Source organism: Prenolepis imparis, unplaced genomic scaffold (genome assembly GCF_030444845.1).
Source record: "Prenolepis imparis isolate NDT839.2.m4 unplaced genomic scaffold, iyPreImpa1.0 SCAF_6, whole genome shotgun sequence".
Taxonomy (NCBI): domain Eukaryota; kingdom Metazoa; phylum Arthropoda; class Insecta; order Hymenoptera; family Formicidae; genus Prenolepis; species Prenolepis imparis.
In genome coordinates, this window is record NW_028141164.1 from 3,523,946 (window position 1) to 3,551,374 (window position 27,429).

Consider the following 27,429-nt stretch of genomic DNA (forward strand, 5'->3'; position numbering starts at 1 on the left):
CGTACGTGTAGTATATGTTACAGCTCTTAAAAATTATTGGCAATGATCTGTTGATTGTTCAGTGGTTCATGAAGTTCACACAATTTAGTTTAGTTGCGCATGTAGGGAAACATGAGAGTAATCCGACTGTTTTGCGGTTCAGGTTATAGCTTCTGTACACCGGAGGGAACAGCATTACCAGACGTCAGGTTGTCCCACAACAATGAAATAAAATTCCCTTGAGTTATATTTTCACTCATGGTCAGAGCCTTTAGAGGCTAAACTGAATATTTGGTGTAGAGGAGAGATCTTGGGTGACCGCAAACGGTGCGGTGCGAAGTAAACCATGTGTGAAAAGGGATCTTGAATGTTGCGTTACGATAAGAAACGATAAGAGGAAGAAATTACGAGAAAGAAAACAAATATGCATGAGCTATATGTAAACATTTCCTCAAATATTTCTGTTTAAGAAAATATTGATAAAAAAAGGATAAAAAAGAGAATGATGATTATTCACGATAAATGTTTTTAAAAGATCCAGTATGTCAAAACATCTAATACAGCATCTACAGACGTAGTCAAATCAGTGATTTATTTAATTGTATAACGTTTCACACTCCGTATATATAATAATTAATTAAAAACTTTAATCTTTAATCACTCTAAAATATTTGATACGTGAAAGCAGTGAGAAATTCTCATATACGTTTCTCAATTATTCAGAATCGCAATTTAATATTTTACGATTAATACAATTAACACAATTATCTCTTAGATAAATTCAAAGATAATTAAATTTACTTTATGGTAGAAATTGAATTTAAAATCTTTTTTATCGATTTTTTGTTACAATATTAAAACGGGTCAAATTTCAAATCGTAAGCTCAATTACAAAGAGAAAAAAGAAAAACATTTACGGATAAACAGATTGAATATTTTGAAGTGTATTTTCAGCGCGATATAATCGGTTTGTATTTTCCATGTGTGTGATATAAATAGAAATATTATATTAAATTAAACTTTTTATGTTACAAAGGCCATTAATTGGCAAAAAAACAATTTGAAATATAAATCTCGAATTTTCACGAAATTAAATAAAATTAATAAATAAAAAATATAAATATATATATACACACAATATATATATATATACATATATATAATATTAAGTATTGCATATTTATATTGCAATTACATATACATACAATAGAAGCAACATTAATTACCATTTTAATGATAATTCATCATATTACTATAATTATACATTAAATATAAATTAAGAGCAATTTTAACGAGATATTTATAAAATGCGAAATTTTATATGTATATATAATATATTACAGTTTATCCTAGAAATTGCAAGAATGCTAATCTAATGGAATTTTTCAACTTTTACAATTCTTTTTATCAGGTTTTTCTGCAGTTTATATCAAGAAATCTTTCTTTTTTTGTAATAAAAACTCTGTATCTTCTAGATATATATCTAATCTTAGAATATTTATTTAAAAATTTTTAAAGAAGATACAGAGTTTTTGCTACAAAATATATTAAAGTATAAAATTGCAACAATAAGGTTTTTTAATATCATTGATCTTTGACCTTATTATTATTGTTCTAGTTTTATAATGGAAAATTTATATATAAATATATATGAATATTTTATTAAATACTTTATTGAATTGTAAGATTGTCATTTCAAATACAGAACATTTCAAATAAAGAATGAATTTCATACTAATAGCTTTTTAATCAATTAGATTAATTCTTGTATATATTTAATTCTGGAATTATTTTATTTTTATTACGATATTTTTGGCATCCTTTTTGATCTTGATTGATTAATTATCAATATCTTTATTGAGGGCAATTGGAAAATTTATACTTGAAAATTTTATTTATTTAGAATAAAACTTGACTCACATATACATATTACATATTACAATATTCTTTCCGTTACATATTACAATTTTTCATTCCTATAAATTTTATTTAACGACATTTATAATCAATAATATAATTATTTTACTTTATACATGATAGCAATTTTTCACGTGTCACGTCGAGAATGGGTTTTCTATATGTGAACGTAATAAAATCTATATACTTCAAGCTTCAAATCTCGCGAGGAGTTTTGTTAATATTATCTATTTAATATTACACAATTTTTTTATTGTTTAACATTATACAGTTTACATCCAAATTTATCAAAGTGTTTAATATTGCACGGGACAGAAATAAATACTTTTCGTCGTGGTTGCTCTCAGCGAGATTCATGAGGTTCTCAGAGATTCGGTGAAATCAACGTCCGTTCCTCTCTTCCGCAGCATCCGTAGTTTTCAGAGTGTGTACGTGGAATCGCGGTTATCGCGGTTATCGCGGTTATCGGATCGCTCGCGCGATCTTCCTCCAGTGAAAAATCCATCGCTTAGGCGCGCCTGCTGTCCCACATTGCCACTCTCTCGCTCTGTTGACTCTCTTTTCCTTCCCTCTCTCGCGCGCTTGTGTGTATCCCTTCGCGGGAGGGTTACATATCGATCTACGCGATGCCGCCGCATCCCCGACTCTTTGCTGACTGGATCGGAACGAACCTAACAGCATCTCAAACAATGTATCCCAGGTGTCAGAGACTCGGCGCTCCGGTTTGCCTAGTATATAGTATATGGAAGTATCGATTGTCGCACTCGCTCTCTCTTCCGACCCCGGGGGTGTAACCTCGGTGTTGTCACGTCACGGGCGGGTTTGACGGGTCGAGATGGTATATTTTCGTTAGTATCGTAAAACAAACGTTTCTCCGAGACCGCCGGGGTCGCCGAAAAAGGGTGGAGAAGCTGATGTTAGCGTCGCTAATTCTCCTCTCAGGTGAGAGCGACCAGGTGAGAGCATAGCTTTAATCCGCGACTTGTCAACGCAAATTTTTTCATGATTCTGTCCCAATTTGTCGGTTGACGACCGCGGTTTCCCCCTCTTTGCTTCGTCATGTACGATCGCCGTATATAATATCTCTCTCTTGTTCTCGCCTATTTTATATTTATATTACGAGCCACGTCGTTCCATTACGAGCTAATGCTCGCGATATATACGTGCGATAAGGTGTTAGGATTAAGTTGATCGTTATACTTATAGACTCAAGCAATCGCTATTGACGTGCTATAAAGCACATCGTGAAGGAGATGGTGTGTTATAGATATGCGTTATAAATATCGCACAGCGAATGGTATCTTTCCGTAAACGAGAATATATGTTACAAAGAGATCGTGTGTGTTTATTTTAATATTATGCGGTAAATTTCGCAAGATAAAGTCCTGCTCTATCTGCGACAGTATTAAAAAATATTTGCAAAGAATAAAGATCATAACACACTTGCTTCCTTGTAATCTAGCAAAGTTTCCGATCAAATCGAGCGAAGTTTATAAGTGAGCATGATCTTTCGCAATATAATTTCGTAAAAAGAGATTTTTGATCTTTGTTCTTGGTATCGATGTTTTACCTTCGGACGCTTCTATCGCGGTTAGCTGCTCATTGAACCAAGCACTTCATTCAGCGGCGCTTCAATGAGCGAACACATAGCGCTTCGCTAATTGGCGAGGTAAAACAACCAAATCGTTGGCGTGAAGGTAATATAATAGAGTGGTTAAAATGTTTTTGCAAATTGGAAAGAAAAAAAGGACAAAGAAAAACTTCACAAATCTATTTTTATATCTATTTTTACATCGCACGTGTATTATTATTATATCGTTTGCTTGTGTGTATACTTAATTTACAAATTATAATTCAAGTGGAGTACGATGCGTATCTTTTATAAATTACACACCACAACGATATATCTCGTAGGAACATAATGTAGAATAAATGCCCCGAGCCATTTTTGTCTCTCCTGTTAGACTATTCGTTCCAAAAAGCAGGTAGAACGCGGCGCAAATACGACAACAACGTAATGTGTAATGTACACCGCAATACGCACAATTCTCAATGATATCAGGAACGAGCAAAACGAGAGGGAAAGCACGAAGCTGCGGTATAAACAGACGGGCGCGGAGGACGAATAGAGGGAGACGATGGTAGTTTCCCCTCGAAAAACGCTAAATGCGCTAATTGGCGGTGTCTACGTGTGCGCGGGGGACATACATTTTCCACGACCATTCATAACCTTTTAACGCGATTAAGCGGCTCCGCTTGCAACCAGAGAGAGAGAAAGAGAGAGCTAAAGAGCACACGAATGAACCCGTGTGTTGTGCCCGGCTCACGACTGGGCCGCGGTATTTTTGTTAGGATGGGATTAGGGCTCAGGGATAAAAGAGGAGGGAGGCAACCGCTCCGGTCCGCGCGAATTAAAGGGGTTCTCTCGTTATCTGTAAAAGGAGCCGGATTAATAATATGATACCCCTGTATACAGCCCGAGGGTATCTTGCCCTCTTTCATTCTCGCGCGCTCGCTCGCTTACGATGGTTGATACCGGGATTATGTTGCGGTTAAATAATGATGCGTATCCTTCCCTCGACGGCAGGACACGAGACGATGACGAAAGCGTTTCAACCGGATCACCCCTGATCTATCTGACCCTGAATGGCGAGAGCAGACGCGATGTCCGACCGTTCCTAAATTGTTCCACTTAAATTCGCGGCCAAATAAACGCACTCCCTCTCTCTGCGTACACAGAACACGAACGTATAATATCTCTTTGTTGATATTAATTAGTTTCCACTTTTCGGAAGCAGGCGTCGGGCAATATATATAAATTCGCCTCTGATGTTACACGGACGCCTTTGGGGAAGCAATTACTGGTTAATACGATTAAGTTTGAATTATTAGCGTAATTATTGGTGTAGCAGTAATGTCCGTAGTCGTTAACTCTTCTTTGTCTCCTGATTACACGATTCTTTGACTGTTCTGTTGTCGACAAACGGCCATAATCGAACGCTCGTAATTACATCTTGGATCCCGTAATGTGAAATCGTTTGCAGATAAGTTCGAGCACGCCGCTTAAGTTATTAAAGCTATGCTTTAATGCTTTATCGTTCAATCGTGTCGGAATGATTCCTCCGGGGCAAACAGAGATGTAAATCCCTATCAGTTTATATTCTGAGAGTCAATTAATATAGGAATATCAATGTAATAGTTAGAAATCAAATTAATCAAGGGCTGTTTAATTGGTTCGCCCTATGTAATCAATTCGGCATGCTGATTATGTACTATTACATATCGCCGCATCCAATCGATATTCATTAACAATGAAAATCATCCGAATTTTCGATTAAAACGATAAACTTGGTTTGGGAAAATAATAAATGACACCTCTCCCTTATCTAAGGTCATCGCCAGAGAGCATGGTGCCCATTACAGGTGACCTCGATCCTCCGAAATATAAGGCGTATTATTTTTCATTAACGAGAGACTATCCTGGCCATTAGTAAACTCATTGAACAAATTTGCTGGTTAATCTACTAAAGGGTCGGCGCGCGCGTACACTTATAGCGCGGTGGGTTTAAGCGATAATTGGGAGAGCTCGTGTACGCGACTCATGACTACACTTATATCAACTTTGACCTGAAGTAGAAGCCAAACTGGATTTCATAATCCAATATCGTGCGGCAGTTACCAATGCTCGTTGAGAATTATGAAGGAGATATAGCTGTATATGTATGTGTACAATAACACTGTGAGAATTGCAAGTTTTTGGGTAAATAAAAGGCAATTTATATATCTTACATTAATTACAAATAATGATACGATTAATTGTATCGACTTGAAGCTAATTGTAAGCATCGCCTTTGCATCTCTCGTCGTTGCTTTCGATTTGATTTTTTTATTTACGTTAAATTTTTTCTACAAATAGCGAGATCTGCTTTTTTCATCGTACACGCACGCGATAAAATGTTTCGAATATATATACGCGTCCGGATAGTGTAATTTTAAGATTATAGAAACTTTTCTTGAAGGTGTGATTTATTTTCCCGCGTCGACATGCTGTTCTCTCGCGAGAAAATAATACGGCCGGCTCAGCGTAGCAGCCGTCACGCAGAAAGACGGTCTTTTTTGTACTCGAGGGAGATACATTGCGATGTTAAAAGGGGAATTTTGCGACAAATGCAAAAATTACGCGCTTTGCCTCGGTCACGAAGTTTTATCAAGCGACTCAAAGGGAAAGCGAGATATACGCGCGACAAAAAGATGCTGCCGATGGAGAAATTGCAAAATGAGCGTTATTATGTCTAAAATATATATATTTTAAATAATAAATAAATAATTAAATTGCATAGCGGATACTAATGAATTTTCTAATAGCCGTATTCTCGTGCAAGTAAGAAGAAAGCTCGCGGAAAATCTTTTCAGAAACAAAGTTAGCTGCTTATTATAATGCTTTATTCTAAAATAGACTTATGAAAAGATATCAAAGAAGAAGAGATGGAAGGAAGAAAGAGAGAAGATAACGAGATGTCTCCTAGGCAAGATAAAAAGCTAACCATTTGATTCGAACGTATCGTTACATCATCTTATTCTTATTTCTCGGTGCAGTGACGTCAATACGCGGGGAATGAGAGAAGAAAGAAAGAGAACAAAAGAAAAAAATATGTAAAACGACGAGAGATGCAAGTACATTTCGAAAGAAAAACCTCATTTATGCGGAATATTTTTCTTTAGATTTTTCCTTTTTGTGTTGTCGCGCTCTCTCGGCTCTTCCTTTGGTTCCGCCAAACTGGACGAGTCCAAGATTCTTGTAGAGGCGGAGGAAGATAATTTTATTTGAGCGACAGCAGGGTCGACGAGAACCATAGGAAGAGCCAAGAACATCCGTCAGTTGACGACTACTTTACTTCGTTATATCATCTTGCTGTGTATGTATGTACATAGCGCAAATGTATTTTTGAGCGTAACATTTGGCGCTCGATTCACTTCTATTTGTCTTTTACGATGCATCGAACGTGCGACAAAATTTTACATAATATCTGCCTCCTTGAAAATATTGAAAATGAAAAACTTCGCTGTATTAAAGTACACCGAAATAAAAAAAGAAGGTAAACATCTGCGTAAAAAATTTGATACTTCAAAGAGAATACTTCATTAATAAGGGCTAAAAGAGACATAATAAGGAATAAGGAGCAAGAAGAGCTTTCAATAAAGAACGAGATTGTTCCAATATTATAAAAAAGCTGAATGTATAAAAGAAAGTCAATCTAAAAGCGGGTATCTCATAGAAAAAAAAATTAGAGACAGTATATATTAATATCAGGAGAATATTTGTGTGCATATATTTATTATATTTTATTTATATATGTATATAGACTGTTATTGCTTATTGAATCCCATTGATATTCTATATTCATGCGATCTTTATTTTTGCTGTACTTTATTTTTAGTAAAATATCTATTTTTTCCATTGTATATTGTTACGTTAGAGTAACGAAGCAAGTGAGTGTTCAGTCGAGAGAGAACCGAGCTCGCAATTTATCGCACGATCACGCATGGCGCGTGCAGAATTTGCGAGGAAATCCTGAATTTTTGCAGAACGCGCGTTCGACGAAAAGAATCGATACCGTTTCCTCCCTTCCGGCATCCATTTCGCGTGATATTACAGCATGTATTTCGCCTGCGGCAGCCTTTAGCCAGGAACGACAAACATAACGTATACGAGAGATAGATCAACAACTACCCAATATCTCCGGTAACTATGTGGCTTTCGACATGATTACACAAGCTTTGAGCGTATTCATACTTTAATACTACAAATATAAATCATGCGCATTTCATTGTTCATTTAAACGGGATATTCGCATCTTGTGGTAAAATGGTGGTTAAGTGGTTTCGATAAAAATAACTTGAAAAATAACTTGAAAAATATACGAAGATTCTTTTAATGCAATTTTTTTATATTGCTGATTATAGAAACTGTAATAGCGAAGTTAAAACTTTTTATTAAAATATGTACGAAAATATTTAATAATTTTTTGAAAATCCATTATGATCCATTATAAATATTAGGGGCGACGAGAGAGAAATATGGTCATCAAGAGACAAACGTGAACATAACAAACAATTTAAACATTCTAATTACAAGTTCTCGCGCAAACGAAAATATGAAATATGTATCTATGATCCTCTCTATTGATATCCCTTCATGCTACATTTATTTTACGAGCATTCGGTTCGATAAACAAATCGTATTTTTTACTGCAAATGCTATACTGCGAACTCACTCTTTATGCGTTTATTCGGAAGCCATTTTCGTCAACGAGGCGCTCGATGATAACTAAAACCATTGAAACTAGGCGTTGAAACGTCAAAATCGTATCGCCGACAACTCGTCCTGGTATATAGTTTATTAAACGTACATATATACAACACACTTAGATGAATGCGACGATGACTCGTTTTTTCAGAGGAATATTGCTGCTTATAACTCTTTCTTTCGCGCCCACCTTCTATCGCTCGACCGACCATCCCCTTCCTTTTATATGAGGTACTATCGCTCCGGGATGAAAGTGTACGCGGAAATGGACGATTTTCCTGCTGCAATAGAACGGCGCGAGGAATTGCGCCTGAGTATAACCTTTTTTTATTCCAAGAATGGCGATTATTGCGCGAAAACGTGGAGCTTGATCGTCCGCGGGAGTGACTCATCTGGACGCTTCTCGTCATTTGGATTGTAATTTCGTGTTTGTGCGCTGTAACTCTACGTCGTAAATTATGAGCGTTGCGTAATTAGAGATGTAAAAAAAAGGCCAGGAATGCTCGACAACATACACACACACACACACACACACGCACATACATAAATTCTTTCCATGGCGTATGGTTTACAACAGAATTAATATTTTTTTTTCTTTATGAGTAATATTATTATAACTCCGTGCTTTTATAGTGTTGATTGTATAATCCCTTAACGCTTTTGCATACAGCCATTATATATATATTCGAATTAAAAGCGATATATAAAAACTATTCTGGGATAATTACATTATGTATTTTTTTACGTCACAGTAACATTTATGTCAATAATATCTTATAATTTATTGTTATAGTTTTTTATATATGTGCATCGCGGATGTGTTATCGACTATTTATTTTGCGATCGGAATATGTGAAGAGAAAAACGTGAATCTATTTTCGCATAATATCTTCGATACGCTGTAAATTCACAAGAATATGGAAACGCATTAAAGATAGAAGCGTTAGATTGGTTTTTCCTTGAGATAGTTTAAAGATAATCACATTTTCTTTCCACAAATTTTTCAATTGTACACGATAAGCACTTGAGAAAGTAATAGCACGAAAATCTCGCGGAAAATTTCATATCGGTACAAAAAACATTCCTTCTTGTCCTCTGCCTTTTTTTTATTTTACACCGAGTCAGATAGAACTTCCGCTCTAGTTTTATGCTCGAGTTTGATTGGCAAAATAAATCCTTAGTACGTAATAAACGACATTTACGAGGCTAATAAACTGTCTAATAAAGGAGTAATCCGGTTATACTCTAACGTTTCATTATCCACGCAGCCGTTTCAAACTAGCATCCCTCTGTTTCCCCGGGAGCGGAAGAGGTGATTTTCAGAATTTTCTGAGCTTGCTATTTTCAGCGAAACAAAGCAGCCCGTCTATTACGCAAGGGTAATACAATTAAGCTCTCGACTTGTTTTCCAAAACGAGAGGGGAGCGGCGTTTATCGTAAACGCTGACTCATCGTCCCGGGATCGAAACGTGTTTTGCAATATGAGCGAAAAAATTCGCAAGGAGAAGCAATTTGCGCATTAGTGCGTTCGAAAATCGAGAGACTCGATCGCGGAGTGAGTCGAACAAGGTTCAAAATCGCCGGCACGAAAATACACAAGCACCACGTATATCCGACCCTTTGTTTTTCGATACAACGATAGTGAGCGAATTAAGGTGTAATTCCTTCGTATTCGCGAGAAAAGCGTTTTGTTCTTACAAAACCGCCGGAGTACGTCGCGGTCGAGCGAATTAGTATAATGAAATTAGGACGCGGCGTTGTTCTCCGAGCGAACACCCCCTTCTCTTTCTAAGTGGCAATTTGGTGAACGCCGATTCATCGATTTCGCAAACAAACGAAGCGAATGTATCGACGTCAAATACGAAGAAACCGCCGCGGTACGGTAATTCTACGATCTATGCGTACGTTTAGTTTCGCAAGTGCGAGCGCACGCCGTCTGAAATCTGTGTTTACAGCCCTCGCCCATCAATTAGCAGAGCCCTAATTGTGCGATTCACGCTACCTCGAACACGATCGTTAATTATATTAATCCATATTATTCCGTGTAATTTAATTGAAGAAAATTTGTGCCCTATGCACAACTAATTATAGTTTTGATGAAAATTAATTCTCCACGAAATTGACGCTCTATCATCCGCGTCTGGCCATTTCTTTCTAGCTTCTTGTAATTTAAATTTATATTTCACAATGAGAGAGTCTTATTAAAATTTTCAATATCAATTAAAGAACTTGGACAAACGTCCGAACGTTCGAAATCTCGATCTGGATATATATATATATATATATACTGGATGTATATATATTCGACGAGTGTAAAAAAATGAGACGTAAGATGAAACGCACGTCATTCAGAGAAGCTCGCGCGCGGATAAAACGGCCGTAACAGATCGACCTGCATACTCGGAACTGCCTTAAATGCCCAGCCACTTCGGTGTCGAAATACCGGAGCTCGCTGCAAGTTGTCGAGTTGATGCTGAAGCACAGGAAAGCCAGCAAGGCGATTCGCTGATACGTGTGTTGTATATATATCCGTGCGCTGTCGAAGGATTGGAGTGTGCTCGCGCCGGAGAGTCGGAACTGGACGATGCCGGGACGATGTTGTTCATTCCGCCGGGAAATTCCGGACACTTGGACCCCGCGTTTCGACCCCGGCTTCGCAGCTCGTTTCGCCGGTACGTGTGGCCTCGAAATCCACCGGTACGTGACCGAGATACCGGCGCTCTGATACGCGTACACAGCCGCTTATCCTCTCATTACTTTCGGTCGATTTGCAGCGGGACGGTCATGATTTCTTCGCGTCCACGGTAAACGCTCAATTAGACGTATAGATCTCTTCTCTCGCGCGCGGCTTCATCGACATCTATGTTCTCCGTGTTTCGCTCCGGATTTTACTTAATTAGATTTTTACTGGACATCACACAGTGTGCGAGGTTAATCAAGCACGGAAAAAAAATATTTAAGTATAGTTAAGCTACACAGTTGAAAAATTTGTGTTAAATTTAACAAATATCACCATGTACCAAACGGTCCACAGAAATTTTTGTGTTAATTTAACATAATACGGATATGTTAAATGGTGACACGAATATTGTGTTAATATTTTAACACAAAATAAATGCAAACTTCAAGTAAACTTAAAATAAATTTTATGTAAAATTAACATAGTTTTAATGTAAAAATTATAACTAAAAAAAATGTTAATTTTACATTTTATCATCCCCACTTATATTATAAAATAAAATCAACATTTCTTTTCTGTAAATTTTAACAGATAAATCTTGTCACTAATAATACGGAACATATTTATTGTGTAAAATTAAAAATAGATGCACATTGTGTTATTTTCACACTTTTTTCAGTTGTTTTAATAATTTAACATTTGAGTTTAATTAACACAACAGCAATATGTTAAATTAACATATGAATGTGTTAAATATTTAACACAAAAATTTTAACGGGGGTCGTTTTTAACAAGAGAACACAAATTTTCCAACTGTATATAGTTTAATATACGTAAAAAATATTAGTTATCATAGAGCTGAAATTTAGACGTGATAACTAAATTTCAGATGTAATATAGGGACACCTAAAATTTAACTACGGTAGCTGATTTTTTTCCGTGAGGTAAAAATGAAAGAAGTAATGATGCTACGTTTACGACTAGGAAATGCGCTTTGGAAAAAAGGGGCGCCGGATCCGAGCTCAAAATGAGATACGTTTCTTACCGGGTTAATATTTAAAGGAAAGCCTGAGACCGATCTTCCTCGATCCATGCATCTTTCTGTCTCACCATCGAATAGTATCCGAGGTCTCAGCCCGATAAAACGCGCTTCTCTCTGCCACTCGATTCAAGATTGTTTCCTGACGTGTACAAATCGCTGCATAGTCTGAAACAAATGCAAGAAAAAAGAAGTAGATAAAATAGAAATACGAATAGATATATCAAGAAAGTGGAGGGTAAATCAACCGGGCACGATTAATTTTACGACTTTGTATTGCAATTAGTTCCCTACTATAACATTTATCGCGGCAGCTGTTGAAACTGCGTCATATGGCCATGGTTATGAATGGGCTCGTAAATCTAACACTACATCATTCCGCGCGATAATTCCTAATAAACTTTTATCACCACACCGATATATCGCATAATTATATTGCAGCCTTATTACAGCCGCGGAATACCGTGTAAATGACCGGAGATAAGTAATATAAACGTCAGAGAGGTATAAAAGAACAGGCTGCTATCAGGCTGGAAATACATACGTACATCATAACACGTAACACGTAACACGCAACGCGTGCATGTCTCTCTTTTATCGAGATATAAACTCGATCACACATTAGTACGTGCCAATTAATGATCGTGCATTATTGCGACGCGCGTGATATGCGCGAACATGAATCTCGGCACAAATACATAATACTGGCATACGTCAGGACGGGTTTTTCGATCATAAATCAGCCAAATGCGGATCGACCGAAATCGATGGAGTATGCGAACCAGCGCATGACTATGCTAATCCGCGCATTCGATGCATGACGTAACATAGGTCTTCGTAAAATCGGGGACAGAGAGTTTGCCAGACGTGAGGGACATAGCTTGTCGGAGGCCGTGGTCGCGCGTAACGATGTGGACTTACGTGTTTATCGACGCGTTTACACCGGCGCGTTTACACGCGGTCGACAGATACGGCGTGTACTTGCCCGTTTTCGGTATACGATCGATCGATCGATCGATTTAGGGCCGCTCGTGCCCCGAGCGACTATCACGGTAAGTGTTAGTGGCACGTTAAATCCTGCAAGGATGCACCAGCCTGTGCTCTTTATTGTGTCGCGCTCTGCGTTAAACGCATCCGCGCCGAAAGTTTCTACAGGATGTTGACGCGAGCGACAACTCGTCTGTTGTCTATATGTCTTCGCATGGTTCGTTCGTTTTTTTTATAAATTTAGAATTGTATAATCTTCGGAGAGAGCGCAGAAAGCGGCAACTTTAAATTTTTTTTCTTTTTTTTACCTTTATATTAATAATAATAAGATAGATGATAGAAGAATAATGCTTCTAAATTTTCCTTATTCAGTTACTTACATTTATAACAAGTTATATGTATGCAAAATGAATTTTGGAAGATATTATGTAAGCAACGATGTCGTGATATCGTGAAAATAATATCGCATCGATGCTTGTCTGTATCTGTTAAGTACTTAATTGAAATGCCAACTTTGTTACCTCAGTTTTTGATGAAACTGCAGAGAAAGAGTGTCTACGACTAACTTATAATCGTTGTACTTCATTAACCTAAATTTATGCCTTGACTAAGGAGCGTCGAAGAAAGCGCGTTCTCACTATAAACTTTTTATTGGACTTTCCATTACGTCTTCGTTTTACTTTGTTAAACTTTAGACTTTTACATTTTTGTCGTGCGCCCCCTGTTACTTCAAAGATTCTTCTTTTACAACGTTGAATATTAATTGTGAAGTATATCTTACTGCATTTTTATACTTGCAAACGTGAAATAGAATGCTGAGAACAAAAGCCATAAGGGTTCATTTGCCACAACTTTGCATTTGCAACTTTGAGAAAACAAATAATGCTTCCTCCTCTTTTTTAGTTTTCAATATTATTAATCTTACTTTTTGTTTGGCTGGAGTTATTATACATAGGAGAGTATTATATATAGTCATCTCTATCTGAAAAATTCTTACACAAGTAAATTTAATTAAAATAGTTGTAATATATATTTTAAAATAATTTTTAATCTCGCGCTAATTATGTAATATATTTTTCCATAAGAAGATTACAAAATTATTGTTATTAAAGAGAAAAGCTCACTATACATATACAAAGATTTAAGATACAATTTACTAATTGAAATCATGTAATAATTTTATTATAAAATTATAAAATTATTTTCAATTAGTATATCATTTTATATCATCATTTTTAGACTAATGGAAACGTCAAAGAATATGAGATTTAAATGTTGTAAAAATAATATGCAGAAATGAAAAATCGAAAATCCAGAAATTCCAGGGCATGTCTTTTTTGACCTCTATATATTTAGCCTTGTCTATTTTTGCAGAATAGCGCATATACTTGGTCCAATTTTTATTTCGGTAATATCGTGTCAAACGCTTAAACGAGTTCATTCCTTATTATAAAACTGGCGATGCTGTAAAACAGTGGAACAGTCCCCTTTATCGTCGACCAGCGCGCATATACGTCCGATATGAATTACGTGCCTACCGGTTTACACCGGTTTACATTACATTACAAACGCGCGGTCGCGCTCGCCTATTCGCACGGTAATAGAGAGTCGCAGTATTACACTCTAAACTGAGATATTAACATCGTGTTTACGCACGTTCGCGTGACACCTTCGTTGCCTGCCACGTTAACTTGTTTAATGGAAATTCGGCGCCGCGCCTAGCTGTGAGCTGTGAGTTCGCGACGCGTAGCTGTTGATCAAACCTGTAAATGTGTGTATGTGTGTGTTTTATATATGGTTACTGCGTGGCAATTACTTAAGATTTAATTTATACAAAATAATGAATTGATATTGCAGAGGAAGAGAGGGAGAAAGAGAGGAAGAGAGGGAGATTGTATTTAATATTAAATACAATAACTATAATCCGCAGCTCATTCATTATCTGCTATAATGATTGTGAATAAACAGGGCTAAATGCCCCACTGATGACTTTAAGATAAATGATATTTTTTGCACATGAATATTAAGCTTCTTTATCATAATTTATTTAAAAAGTTTCAAAGTTTTTTGGAATATACGTGGGATATTATTTTCATACGAAAAAAATAAGGTTTTTTTTTCAAAAATAACATTTTGTTTCTTATCTTTTCTCATAAAGAATATCAGAAATTTCGATAGCAATTTTCTCTCTTTATACATATCAAATAAATTATTCGCAATAGATTGAATTATGCAATACGATTAATATTTCAATTGTATGATATTTTGTGATTATACAATAGCTAGATGGATTGCTCACATATTATATGCCGTTTATGAATATCCAGAAATTTCGAACGTAGATTACATGCCGCGCATATCTCGCATGTGTTCCGCCCCCCAAACGAGATATAATGAATGAGAACGAGAGCGGGCATAAAACGCAGCATACGTTAATGAATCAGAAAAAACGTACACAAAGCGGGGGTCATTCTTTATCCGCCAAGCTAATGTGTGTTCTACCTAATAAAGAATAGGTGGACGCGCATTTTTTCGTAGATTGCTCGCGACGATAATCCCTTAATCCCTCTACCATTCCTTTATTTATTCACCCTCTCTTTTTCTCGTTCTCTCGGTCGAGAGAGCATATCGCCAAAAATTTCTGTACGCCATACACGTCGCCTTACCCCTTTCTTCTTCCCCCTTCCTCGGATGAAAGGGAACAGTAATTCGAACGATGTTTGGGCCATTGTTGAATTTCATCTCTCCCCTCGTGATAACAGCTCTTATCGCGTTCCGCGATCTCGCTTCCAGACGTCTCATAATTTCAACGATAAGAGACACCGCGCATTTAACTGCCGTCGTAAGACGGTAATTAAAGGTGTTTGAAGTAAATTCTCGATAATTCCGCGAACTCGAACGACGTCGTCGCGAACGAAGGGGTCGGTCGCCCCTATTTCTCGCGCCAATTACGCTTCCTTTGGAAAGGTAACGCGTCGCACAACCGGCCCGGCCCGGTTTTTCCTCTCATTATTCGCAGCTAAAGTCGTAAAGAGCCCACCGAGCGATACGACCCTGCGGGCGTAGTCGCTCGCTCCTCTCCCCCCCCCCTTTCCCCGGGGCCATTACTATTCATTAGGATTTTTCCAGCGATGTGTCTTCCTTAAGTTTTGTTTTTCGCCTTCCGCGAGCCGCCGCATTACTAAGTGAGCACGGATTTATCACGCGGTCGTACTTTATTAAATTCGTACCCGCTACCGCCGACCCGCGTCCGGATAAGCTCCTTTTTCGTAATTTATTCCGATACGAGGGGGAGATACTCCGTAAACACAGAGGAATCATTAAGCAGCAGTTTAAAAAGTTAATGCGCCGGCGTGGCCGTGACGTCGTTTCCGCTTATTCGTTATTGCGCGTGATATTTCACCGCGAGAGTGTCGCGAAAACCCGAATGCCCTCGCCGATCATCTCGAACAATATGAAGGCGCGAAGCCCAGCAGCCCCGCCCGCGCTTATTTCATTAATAAGTGGCGAGAATTTACGTTTATTCGCATTAACTCCTTTTTATTCGCGCGCATTGCTACTGATACGAATGCGAGGAGTCTTTTTTCCTCGGCGCATTTTGCCACGTTCGAGCATTGTTCTAAATTTTTTCAAGTCAGGCAACTCGTGTAGAAAGCTTGGGATTAATTGCGGCGTTGAGACGTGGAAAAAAGAATGGTATAAATAATAATTTTGCTCTCTTATCTTTTTTTTTTTTTTTTGAGCAACAAAAGAATTTTGTGTGAAAGAGTATGCACTTGATATAAAAATTTTACGCAGCAAGAAAGATGATAAAACGAGTTAGATTATCCCTTGTAAGATGTCAATTACTATCGGTCGCATTATCTACGAACTTTGAAAGGAGCATGTGGATATTTATCGAATCAATCTCTATTATCGCAGGTGACAAAGTCTCGTCCTGTATGATAAAGTAGTCTAGGCTTTTATCTGCCGGCAACGATATTTCTTTCCTCCCGCAAAACACGAAAGAGAATGCCGGAAGTGTCGCGACGAAAAAAAACTCGCTCGATCGATCTTATCTCGTTCTTCTTGCGCCAAAGTTGGTCGATCGGCTATCTCGAGATCAATCGCGAGAGGATGGAAAGGAGGGTCGGAGAAAGAGAGAAAGAGAGAGAGAGAAAATGAGGGAGGGAACGAGAAAGCCGTTGGATCAGCAGCTCGACTGGTTCAATTAACCATCAAGGAGAGTCCGAGAACCCTGATTCATGGGGACTAGACGAGTTGGAAGAGAAGGAGGTGAAGAAGCAGGAGGAATGCGAGAGGCGCAGCTGACAAATCGACCAATCAGTCGCGACGATGAAGTCCTCCGTCTTATTCCTTCCTCTCAGAAGCCCCTTCGCGACTCCATCCCGCTTACTGTGGAACCCCCGAGATCTTTCCGGAACTTCCCCGTGTCAAGAGAATCGACGGAAGTTTTCAGAACAATCGTCCTTAAAAATCATTCGGTCGATTAGGCCGGAGTGGAAAAACGCCGCAAAAAGCACCGCGGAACTTATCTAAGTACTTAAGAGAAGATAGAAAGGGAGAGAGAGAGAGAGAGAGAGGGAGATGAAACGAGAAACCGGAACGAACGGAAAAGAAGTCGCGGAGCCAATGCAAAAGAACGCAAAGTCGTAACTATACTCCTCCCCGAGAAGAACAAAGAGCGAGTTCCGGGTTGGTCTTCGTCTCGCGACTATGGTCTTGCGACGAATTGTCCGCGCGCGTTCCGGTTCGTCCATCATTTTCCGAGATATTAATTTTCATACCTCGCATGGTATGCGTCGCACGTTCGCCGGAAGGGTTCGCAATTCGAGCGACTCGGGGGAGTGGAAACCCCCAGCGGTAAGGCACTGGCTCTCTATCTCTCTTTCCCTCTCGCGGTGGCACGATAGGAAAGAGCGGAGCGAGAGGCGAGGAAACGGCGGACGTAAAGATGGCTCCTTATTTTATCGCTGCCCAGTTATATTGGGGTATAAATCATATTCGGTAAGTCGCCCGTTATCCCGCACACTCCAGCAGGAAGCGCCGCCCCGACCGCCGCGCTTTATCACGATGCGGTTTGCTCCTTCCTTCCGCATCCCGCCCGCAACCACCGGCGGTACACTTTCTTCCGTCTCTTTTTGTTGCCGGTGAATTCTCGCCGAGAAAACGGGAGGGACTGCGAGCCGCGTGATAGAAGTTCGACGGACGAAGAAGTCTGTGTCGCGCACACAGACAATCTCGTCTCTCTTCTGTTTGCATTAATGAATTAATTCCGGCACGAGTTTTTGACGAATTTAACGATGTCGCGTATACATAAATAAAATGTACCTTTTAATGAAACAAAAATAGTTTGGTCGCGGAGGTTTCTTTGAACGATGGCAACCTGCATTGTTACCCATGTTTTGCAACCCAAATTAGGTCACGATGGTGGGGAAGAAGACGAATTCTAACGAATTCTTAGCCAAGAGTTTTCAAAAGTTCATACATTCATTATATTATTTTTCAGATTCATTTATGCATTTTAAATTCTTTTGCGCGTTATTAAACGTCGTGCGAGTTCGTCGTTGCAAATCTCGCGAGAGCATGAAAGTTACATCCCGCGCATAGCGCGCATATATCATTTTCTTTTTTTCACTACTGAAGAATTAAACGAATCGTACCTCAAACGTTCGTATATATTCCGTCTGGTTCGTTCGTGAGCTACGTCCGGGTACGCCGTCACGCATAATTTACCCTCGTCGACAGGGCACGCCGAGGGTAGTAATTCTTCGAGAGACGGCAGTGAAGTTGCGCGGAGAGTTTAAAAAGTTTATCGGTAATTATGCGACGATATATATGTAGGTATATAGCGAGTTAGTACAGCCACAAACGTACATGGCGATTCCGCCTCGGAGTGCCGATATCTGTCCGAGGATCTGATTCGAGAATCTTTACGGTGAATTTTCAAGATTTTACGAAGCAGTAAATGGAGAGAGATTGCGCTCGTATTTTAAGAACTGACTCATCTCTGGATATACAACTTTTTTAGAGTGATTTGCGAGGGGACGAGAAAGGAGGGGTACGACGACCCTTGCGTTTCGACAACTCTCCTTCACCCTCTTTCTCTTCTATCCCTCCCGATGCGTCTCTTCATCTCCGCTTCCGTGCAACCGCCGCAGTTATTTCGCCGTCACATTTTTCCTGCATAAACAGCAGGTCATTAACCAGCACTATGGTCGGAGATCGTATCTGCTTTATCTCAATGAGACTCTATTTTCGGCTGCCCGAGTGCTGAAACGAGCTGATTTTTCTTTCACGCGTGAAACGCGCCGCGTTCGTGCAATCGTTTAGTTTAGTCTTAAGAACTATCCCCGACAAGTTCTTTCTTTCTCTCGAACCGCTTGCATCACTATAACTTAATTTCTCTTGAAATAAAATCAACAATTTCTCAAATAATTATTTAATAAAAAGTAAGAAAGATTTGATATTTAAAATCCATAGAAAGCGCAAAGTTTTATGCACCACATATACCGTAAATAACTTGACCAAAAAACATTGCGATTTTTTTATACAAGATATAATTAGATCGAGTATAAAAGATATTATGTTAGGAAATAGCATTAATTATCTAATAGTCTAACATATAGTAGTAATATCGAAAATAACAAAAAGAGAGAAAGAGAGAGAAGAGAGACTTTGCGTGATACATTCGTCTGTTGATATAATCCGTAGTAATTTTCGCATTTGGAGTAATTATTGGCCACCAATCGATGCGCTATTTGTATGAAAACGCGCGCAGCTCGTGACCCACGAATTTTGGTATGGCCGAAGTGCATTTGCGGCAAAATGCTCGTTACCGAAATCCTCTTACCCTTTTGCGCGGCGAAGCGAACGATAATGATATCGTTATATTGCGCGTAACGTATCTCTATTTTCTTTTTATCCTCATTGGCGAAAGCACGACAAAGTCTCATTCTTTCTGGTATGCGTGCAGAAACCGAATTTTGCGAAATTGGCACTACAGCGGTCGGAATCTGCAATATTCATCGATGAAACATGGGAGAAAGAACGCAAAGTGCTGCTAATAAATTTAGCAGCGTGAACAATGTATCTCGGATTCCTCGTTGCGAGTAAACAAGAGTTATTGCTTTTATTTAAAAGTTTTCTAGCTGAAAATTATATCGTTCAGAAATTCCACGTGCCTTGGAAATTGTTTTATACAAAAAAGCATGTTATAATTTATACGCACATCTATTGTAACAATTAATTAATAAATAAGATGCCAATTAGTATTAATTAATTACTCCTTTCTGTAAAAGCATAAATATGCATTTACATTGGATGCATTCAATCAATTAATGATTGAGATACTTATATAATACAGATATATACCAGATATAATATTGTGCCGTAATGAAAAGCTATTTAATGTCATATCCGATTTTACGAATAATTAAATTCGTAATGAAAGACTTGGTAATCTACTTTATTCCTCTGGCCAATTTTTTTCTGCTATAATTTCTGGTAATATCACAGCGTCGAAGCACCAATTTTCCAAATCAATGGTTCTTATCTTGATAGTTCATTTAATATGAACGAGAAATTTTGCCATTCATCGAGCCTCCTGTAAACTAATAAGTGGGCTAGTTGTAAGTAAGAGGATAAGCGGACTCGCCGGCTGCCTGGTCGAGCTGAAAAGGCAATAACTCCGCTCACGAGGGAGCTTTGCGATAAATTACCTTTTGTCTACAGAATTCCACCAACCGTCTGGAATCGCGAGTCCGCTTCGAGGATTCTGGAACGATCTCAGAAAGTGCAGTCCTTTGTCCAATGTGACCTATTCGTGCGAATTTACGCTGCGTGCTGAAGTATTAGCAGCTTTGCGTTTGCATACAAACGATGAAAGTACGGCTACAATGCGTAGCCTTTGTCGATTAGTTGCGAATGCTAGAAGGCTCATTGTATGTTGAAAGGATCGTGATAAATTTAATGTATTCGCGTTACGTTTGAAAGTTACAAAACCTTTGTGCGATTTGCGCTTTGCTGCTTTGTTTAAAATCAAGTGTTGAACCAACAAAACGTCATCTTTCTGAAAGAATAAATTTTACGAGTAGAAATTAATAAAAACGCGCACGCGAAAAATGAAACGTTATGCAAGCCGTAAATAAAAATCGTCTTTGCGGTTTATTTTACAATTGTAGAATTCACCAATGACTCATCACTTCGCGTAGAGTACTATTACTTAAATTATGAGTACCATGCATTTTTATGACAAGCCTTTGTAGCGAACAAGAGCGCCTGTACTTTCGTGAAATTCAATACGTCATGCTAGAAACCGTTTTTCTTTTCTGATAATATTCGTTCGAGAAGCTTTTGTGATCAAAAAAGCAAGGAACATGCTGAAAAAATTTTATATTCCCTCTCTTTCATATTGTAAGAGCATAATATTGTTAATAACACACATATATAATTTTTAAAAAATATATATTCTTTAAAAACATTTAATTTTTTGAACATATGTCAGTTTTTTTTATAAATTAGTTTTTATTTATTTTATTAATCAAGTAGGTATACATTTTATAGTAATAAATGTATTAATTGCACTTTTTACACGATATGATTACGACGGAAATTTTTTATTTATTATTGATATACACAAGTTAAAATGCAAATAATCAGATGTGCTACAATTTTTCTTTATAATTTATCAAACTAGAAGAACAACACAAGCGCGCCATTCTTTGATTTTATGCTACGAAAAAAAGATAAAATAGCTACCATAGGTAAATTTTAGCTGTGCCTATATTACACATGAAATTCAGTTATCATACCTAAATTTTAGCTATGATAGCTAATATTTTTCATATAGAATTCTCCGTTAAACTATAGCTAAAAAATATTAATTACCATAGCTAAAATTTAGGCACGATAACTAAATTTCAGGTTACAATATAGAGACAGCTAAAATTTAGCTATTGTAGCTAATTTTTTTTCCGTGTGTTCAAAAAAATATTTAAAACAAATAATATAAAGTTTGTTTAAACTCGATTAATATTTTTTCACAGAAATTAGCTGATTAAAGTGTTAATTTACTAATTAAATTTTAAAATAATATGTTAAGAAATTAAAATAGTAATATGTTGTAAATAATATGTTATAATATCTTATTCTCGATTAATATTTTTTGACAGAAATCAGCTGATAACTCAAAAATATTAATCGAGTTTAAAGTATTATATAACATATTATTTAATACATATTATATTATTTTAATTTTTACAACATATTATTTTAAAAATTAATTAGTAAATTAACGCTTTAATCAGTTGATTTCTGTCAAAAAATATTAATAAAATTTGCTAATTAAATATTCTAGCTTACCTATTTATATTTATATTTATATTGTGTATGTTATAATTTGCTAATTAAATTTTAAAATAATAATATGGTAAAAGTTATAAAATAGTAATGTTGTAAATAATATGTTATATAATGTACCTTATTCTCGATTAATATTCTTTCTTTCTAAAGCTATATCTTTTCGAACGAATCTCTTTCGAGTTTTAATTAATTATTAATATTAAGTCATGTATACATAGTATCGCGCGCGCGTTATTAGAGTGAAGTTGCCGATGTTTGTAGCCGCGGCCATTACCGAAACGCCGCGAGTATCAGGCAGTTCGAGCTGCGTTCCGCTGTGATTAATTAGTAAGCATAATCGTTAGAAACGATTTCTAACCTTTGTATTGTAATATTTATCAATCACATATCATAATTTCACCGTTAATATGTAGGCGTAATTGTTCGAAACGTATATTTCGCGAAAAATTCGATGCAAAATCTCTTGCCAACATAACCCAACTTAATCTGTTGTCGCGCGCGCGAATGTGTTGCGATCCGTGGATATATCTATCGTTAATTCTAGCTTACATATTTATATTGTGTATGTTATAATGCGAAATAATAAGATTATTCTAATATGTATGTATTTTATTTGTTACAGGTAGCATTGCGATTCACGCGTCGTGTCGGGAGTGCCGTGTAAAGTTTCGCGCGTCGGGAGTGCCGTGTAAAGTGTCGGGCGATCGTAATTATTCGTATTTTCGCGAGTGTCGTGAATGCTTCGAAGGACCAAGAGAGGAGGAGGAGGCCCGGGGAGGCATCGGGCGACATCGGGGCAACTGTGAGGTATGCAAAATAAAACATTTTTTCTAAACTGTATTGTTTATTTGACACACACATATGTAGGGTATACATAATTTGAATATTTTGTTTTTCAGATCAATGTGCTGTGTACTACAACTCTGCTCTTGCACGTATCGGTGAGTGAGAAATTATTTATTTTATAATATTTCTACAGCGGGGTAATGGGGGTATATATAAGATGCTGAAAATATTAAAATAGTAATATGTTTTAATGTTGTTATAATATCTTATTCGCGATTAATATTTTTTGACAAAAATCAGCTGATAATTGTCAAAAATATTAATCGAATTAAAAATATTATAACACCCCTTTCTAAAAAAGGCATATTAAGTCGATTCTCGCAAGTATTGTTGCATCTTTTCCGCGATACTGATTGACTGTTTCCATTCGTATTGTGCGTTATGCTCTGCTACGAATATAATGCACAACGATAATGCGAATCGAGACAGCCAATCAGCATCGTGGAAAAGAGGCAACAATACTTGCGAGAATCGACTCAATATGCCTTTTTTCATAAGTGATAATATCACAACTTTGACATTTAATTAGAAATTCTTTTTTCCTCTTTTTGAATAAATGCTCGTACAAAGTTACCTAAATGATCAATGTACGTATATTTTGCGAAAGTAGAAGCACGCGAAACTTTAAATGTCTTTTCCCGAACTTTCCAATTATTCATATAAAGATGTCATCACTCTTTTCAAGTTCTATCGTATTCTAGAAAAAGTGATTACATGATTAAATATTAATTAATGAAAAAAATATATCGGACTAATTTTTATATTTCTCTTCTCAACTATTTTGTCTCGGTCAGAATTAAAAGCTACGATGAAATTGATAGATTATGACATTAAATACCTTTTAAATTCATCGCACGTAAACACCGATAGAATGCTGAAACTCGTCTGCGCAACCGATTCAGAATTAATAATACCAGCAGGAAAATCGACTAAATCATCGGCTGCCAATATCAAGGTACAAGTTTCGCCCGCGGAATATTGGTATATATTTAACGGCGCGCATACACATATAGACATATACGAACGAAGTTCGGCGGGCTCTCCTCCTTTTGTTCGCCTCTGTGAAAATGGCCCGCAAGATTTTTCACGCGATTCCACCTCACATATTCCGCGAAAGTTTCCGTGAAAGTTATCCGGGTCGGTTCACGGTCCCCGCCGTCTTTCCATTTTCTTTCGCAAGTCGGCCGAAGTTAATGGCCCGCTGATCGATAGATTTGGGTTTGACGGCTCCACGTGCTCCGATCGTGCCGGTGGGGGTTTGTTGATAGAAACGGAAGAGAGAGGGAGAGGATGGACGGCAAGGAACGCGATAAACGGCGAACAGTAATTATACTATGCGACCTGGACCAATAATAGTTGGCGAGCGGTTTTCAATGGTCGCAACTTCGGAAACGGTTTAGCTCCAATTGAACTTCTGGCTAACTTGGCGCGTTCACGGAAGACGGAACGATTGAGGGGGGGATACGTCGACGCTCGTAATTCGGAAATTTAGTCGCCTCTCCCGGCCGCGGATTCGATCACCCGCAGTGATGAGGCCTTTTTATGGTCAGACGGCAGAAGGAGAGACGGCGCGGCGGTCTACCGCGGACTACCCTGTCGAATCCGACGAACGAGTTGGTACGTTCTATAACGATTTTGCTCGCTTGACGTCGTGCTGATGAGTATCCGCGGGGCATTCGCAAAAAGAATGATAATCGTTAAGTTAATCGAAAATTATATTTACCTCGTTTTTGCTCTAGCAAAACGTTTCTGTTCTATCGAGTTCAATGTCAATATTCATAAAATAAAACATTAAGCAAAATTAATAATCTGGTAAAAATCTAAAAATATTAATTTAATATTGGAGTTTTTTTCAACATTTTTTATAAATATATATTATATGTAACATTTTTTAAATTAATTATATTAATTGAGCGCGTGCGTTGATTAACTGTGTTATTTGTTTTCTTGATGGAAATTAGGTTAATTAATTTGTACTATGCAAGTAAACAATTAATTTTAAAAAATGTTTACTGCAGAAATTGCTACTCATGTGAAGATCATTATATAGCAACGTAAGACCTTCGTTATCTGGTAATGGACAATTATACACTATACACGTGTGAAGGCCGATCGATTACAATGTGGTGACAGTTGATTAATGCAATTAGATCACATTTGTGTTTGCATAGATGTGCATGTATACCGTAACACAGGCTGACTTATCTGTGAATAATACAATGTACAACTACGCACTATATCAAACACAGCTTTACATCACATTACGGGATAATCATATTGAATCTTAATTCCGTATATATCTCCGGTATCTTAATAGAATAAAAAATAAATAATATAAAAGTAGATTATAAAAGAAAAAAAAACAAAAAGTAAATAACAATCTTGCTAGATATTTTAGTATGACGTACAGCGAAAAGAGAACGAAATATTCATCGTGTGTGAAAGTTTTAAGTGCAAAACTATTCAGAGCATTTGCCCGACGAGCGAAGGATGCTAAGTTCGATTCCCAGTACATATTCAGAACACGCGAAAGCACTATCGTCTTGCTATTTCTGCTCATCTAAGGCTATTTAAAATTAAAGTAACAAAAATAAAAGGAACTCTAATATACTCTTCCACAAAAAAACTCTTAGAACAGTATGCGAAGTAAACTCCTTTTTTATCGTTTACATCTTTGACTATGATTTTTGGCACAGATACACTTTTTATATTTAGATTATTTCATGAAGTTATATTTATGAAATGCTCCTTTTCAATTCTTATATACATATAGCCGCTCAATCTGTGATTGTCTCTCGTTTATTAAATATTTAAATTTAGGCACAGCGTATATTGTACTGTGTTTTAAAGGAGATTATTCCTTTTAGAGAATATTAATTTATATATTAGTAATAAACTACGGTTAGTTTATGAGATTGCTATAGATATTTTAATATGACACGTAACGAAAGAAAAAAGAAACACTTGCGAATTTAAAAAATATTTTTTTCATCGCGGTGAGATATTAGAATCACAGTGTAGCACAGTAAAAACATTTTAATTATATATTGCTTTTACGTCAAGTATAGTGATATGAACTTTTCAAATGTGATATTTTATTTACTCGTCCTGTGTTTACAATATTTCTTATAATTTTATTTCTAATTATTATAACTCTTGTCGCACAAATGTGAGAATTATATTTATTTCAAATTTTATTTCGTATATTTAAAATACTATTTTCAAAGAATGAAATAAAGACAAGAAGTCTTGAAATGCTCATATATATGAGCGAGTGAACATTTATCTTATTGCTATAAAAATAAAGAAATTTGCACTTAACTGATTTATATTCTTCATACTTTCGCATAGCTTTGCTCTTTTCTTCTCTTTTTGTAAAAGCGAGTATGTTCTTTCGGGTTTGTACAAACGCAAACGTACAAACAGCTTACGAAGAACATACGGAAGCAGCGTCTTGGAATATGAATATGCGTTGTAATACGGCAGTTTCATAATTATAACAACGTTGCACGCGAGAGGAGATAACGTTTTCTTCGAGCTTTGAGCAGGAAAGGCTCTTGCCACCCCTAGCTTTGTTCTTTTCCCCTTCTGCGAGGCAGACGACTGGAAAACCACAACCCTTCGTCTGGTTGCGAATGTTATTTAAGAGAATGACGACGAAATTGTTTTTAGAAAAAGATAAATCAAAAATAATCTGAAAACTTTTTTCGATATTATCTGGGGGAGAGACATAATGCAAGACATTTATATACAGAAACACAGAATAATTTGCGAAATTAAGTGTAGTTAAAAAAATTTGCTTCTTTTTTTTACTCAAGTACTCAGATATTTAATTTATTGATAAAAATTCAAACTTATTTATATGTAATAAAGATAAATAAAATTAGTATAATTATTAAATATTATTAAATATACTATATATAATAATTATTAAATATATATGTATATATTTTATTTTGAGAAGCAGTTTGCGATAATAATAGAGTTTCGCATTTCAAATCTAAACTAGTATAAAACACTAAAGCTTAATTTGCTTTAAGTATCGTGAATGGATGGCATAAGTCAAGCGTAGAAAAAGCGATTGATGTGACGTTTAACCATTGACGATTTTTATCTGGAACGATAAGACAATTGCTGACATGTCTGCAAGACGAATCGATTAGAAAGTACGTTAAATCTTTTATTGGTTATCTGGTTCCGGTTATCCGTTTTCTTTATATGTGACATTACTAAAATCTCCACCATCTGCAGAAAGATAAATCGTTTCAACACACACATACATACACACACACACACACACACACACACACA

General features: G+C 36.9%; 1 protein-coding gene across 2 annotated transcripts in view; it reads left to right on the top strand.

Annotated features, from left to right (window-relative positions):
• Positions 1-27,429, top strand: part of LOC145937178 (neural cell adhesion molecule 1) — a 257,834-nt gene that overhangs the window by 28,928 nt on the left and 201,477 nt on the right. For both annotated transcript variants that reach the window (XM_083040092.1, XM_083040093.1), the window contains exons 5-6: positions 22,895-23,079; positions 23,172-23,213. The gene's annotated coding sequence lies outside the window, so the exon portion shown is untranslated. The remainder of the gene's footprint in view (positions 1-22,894; positions 23,080-23,171; positions 23,214-27,429) is intronic.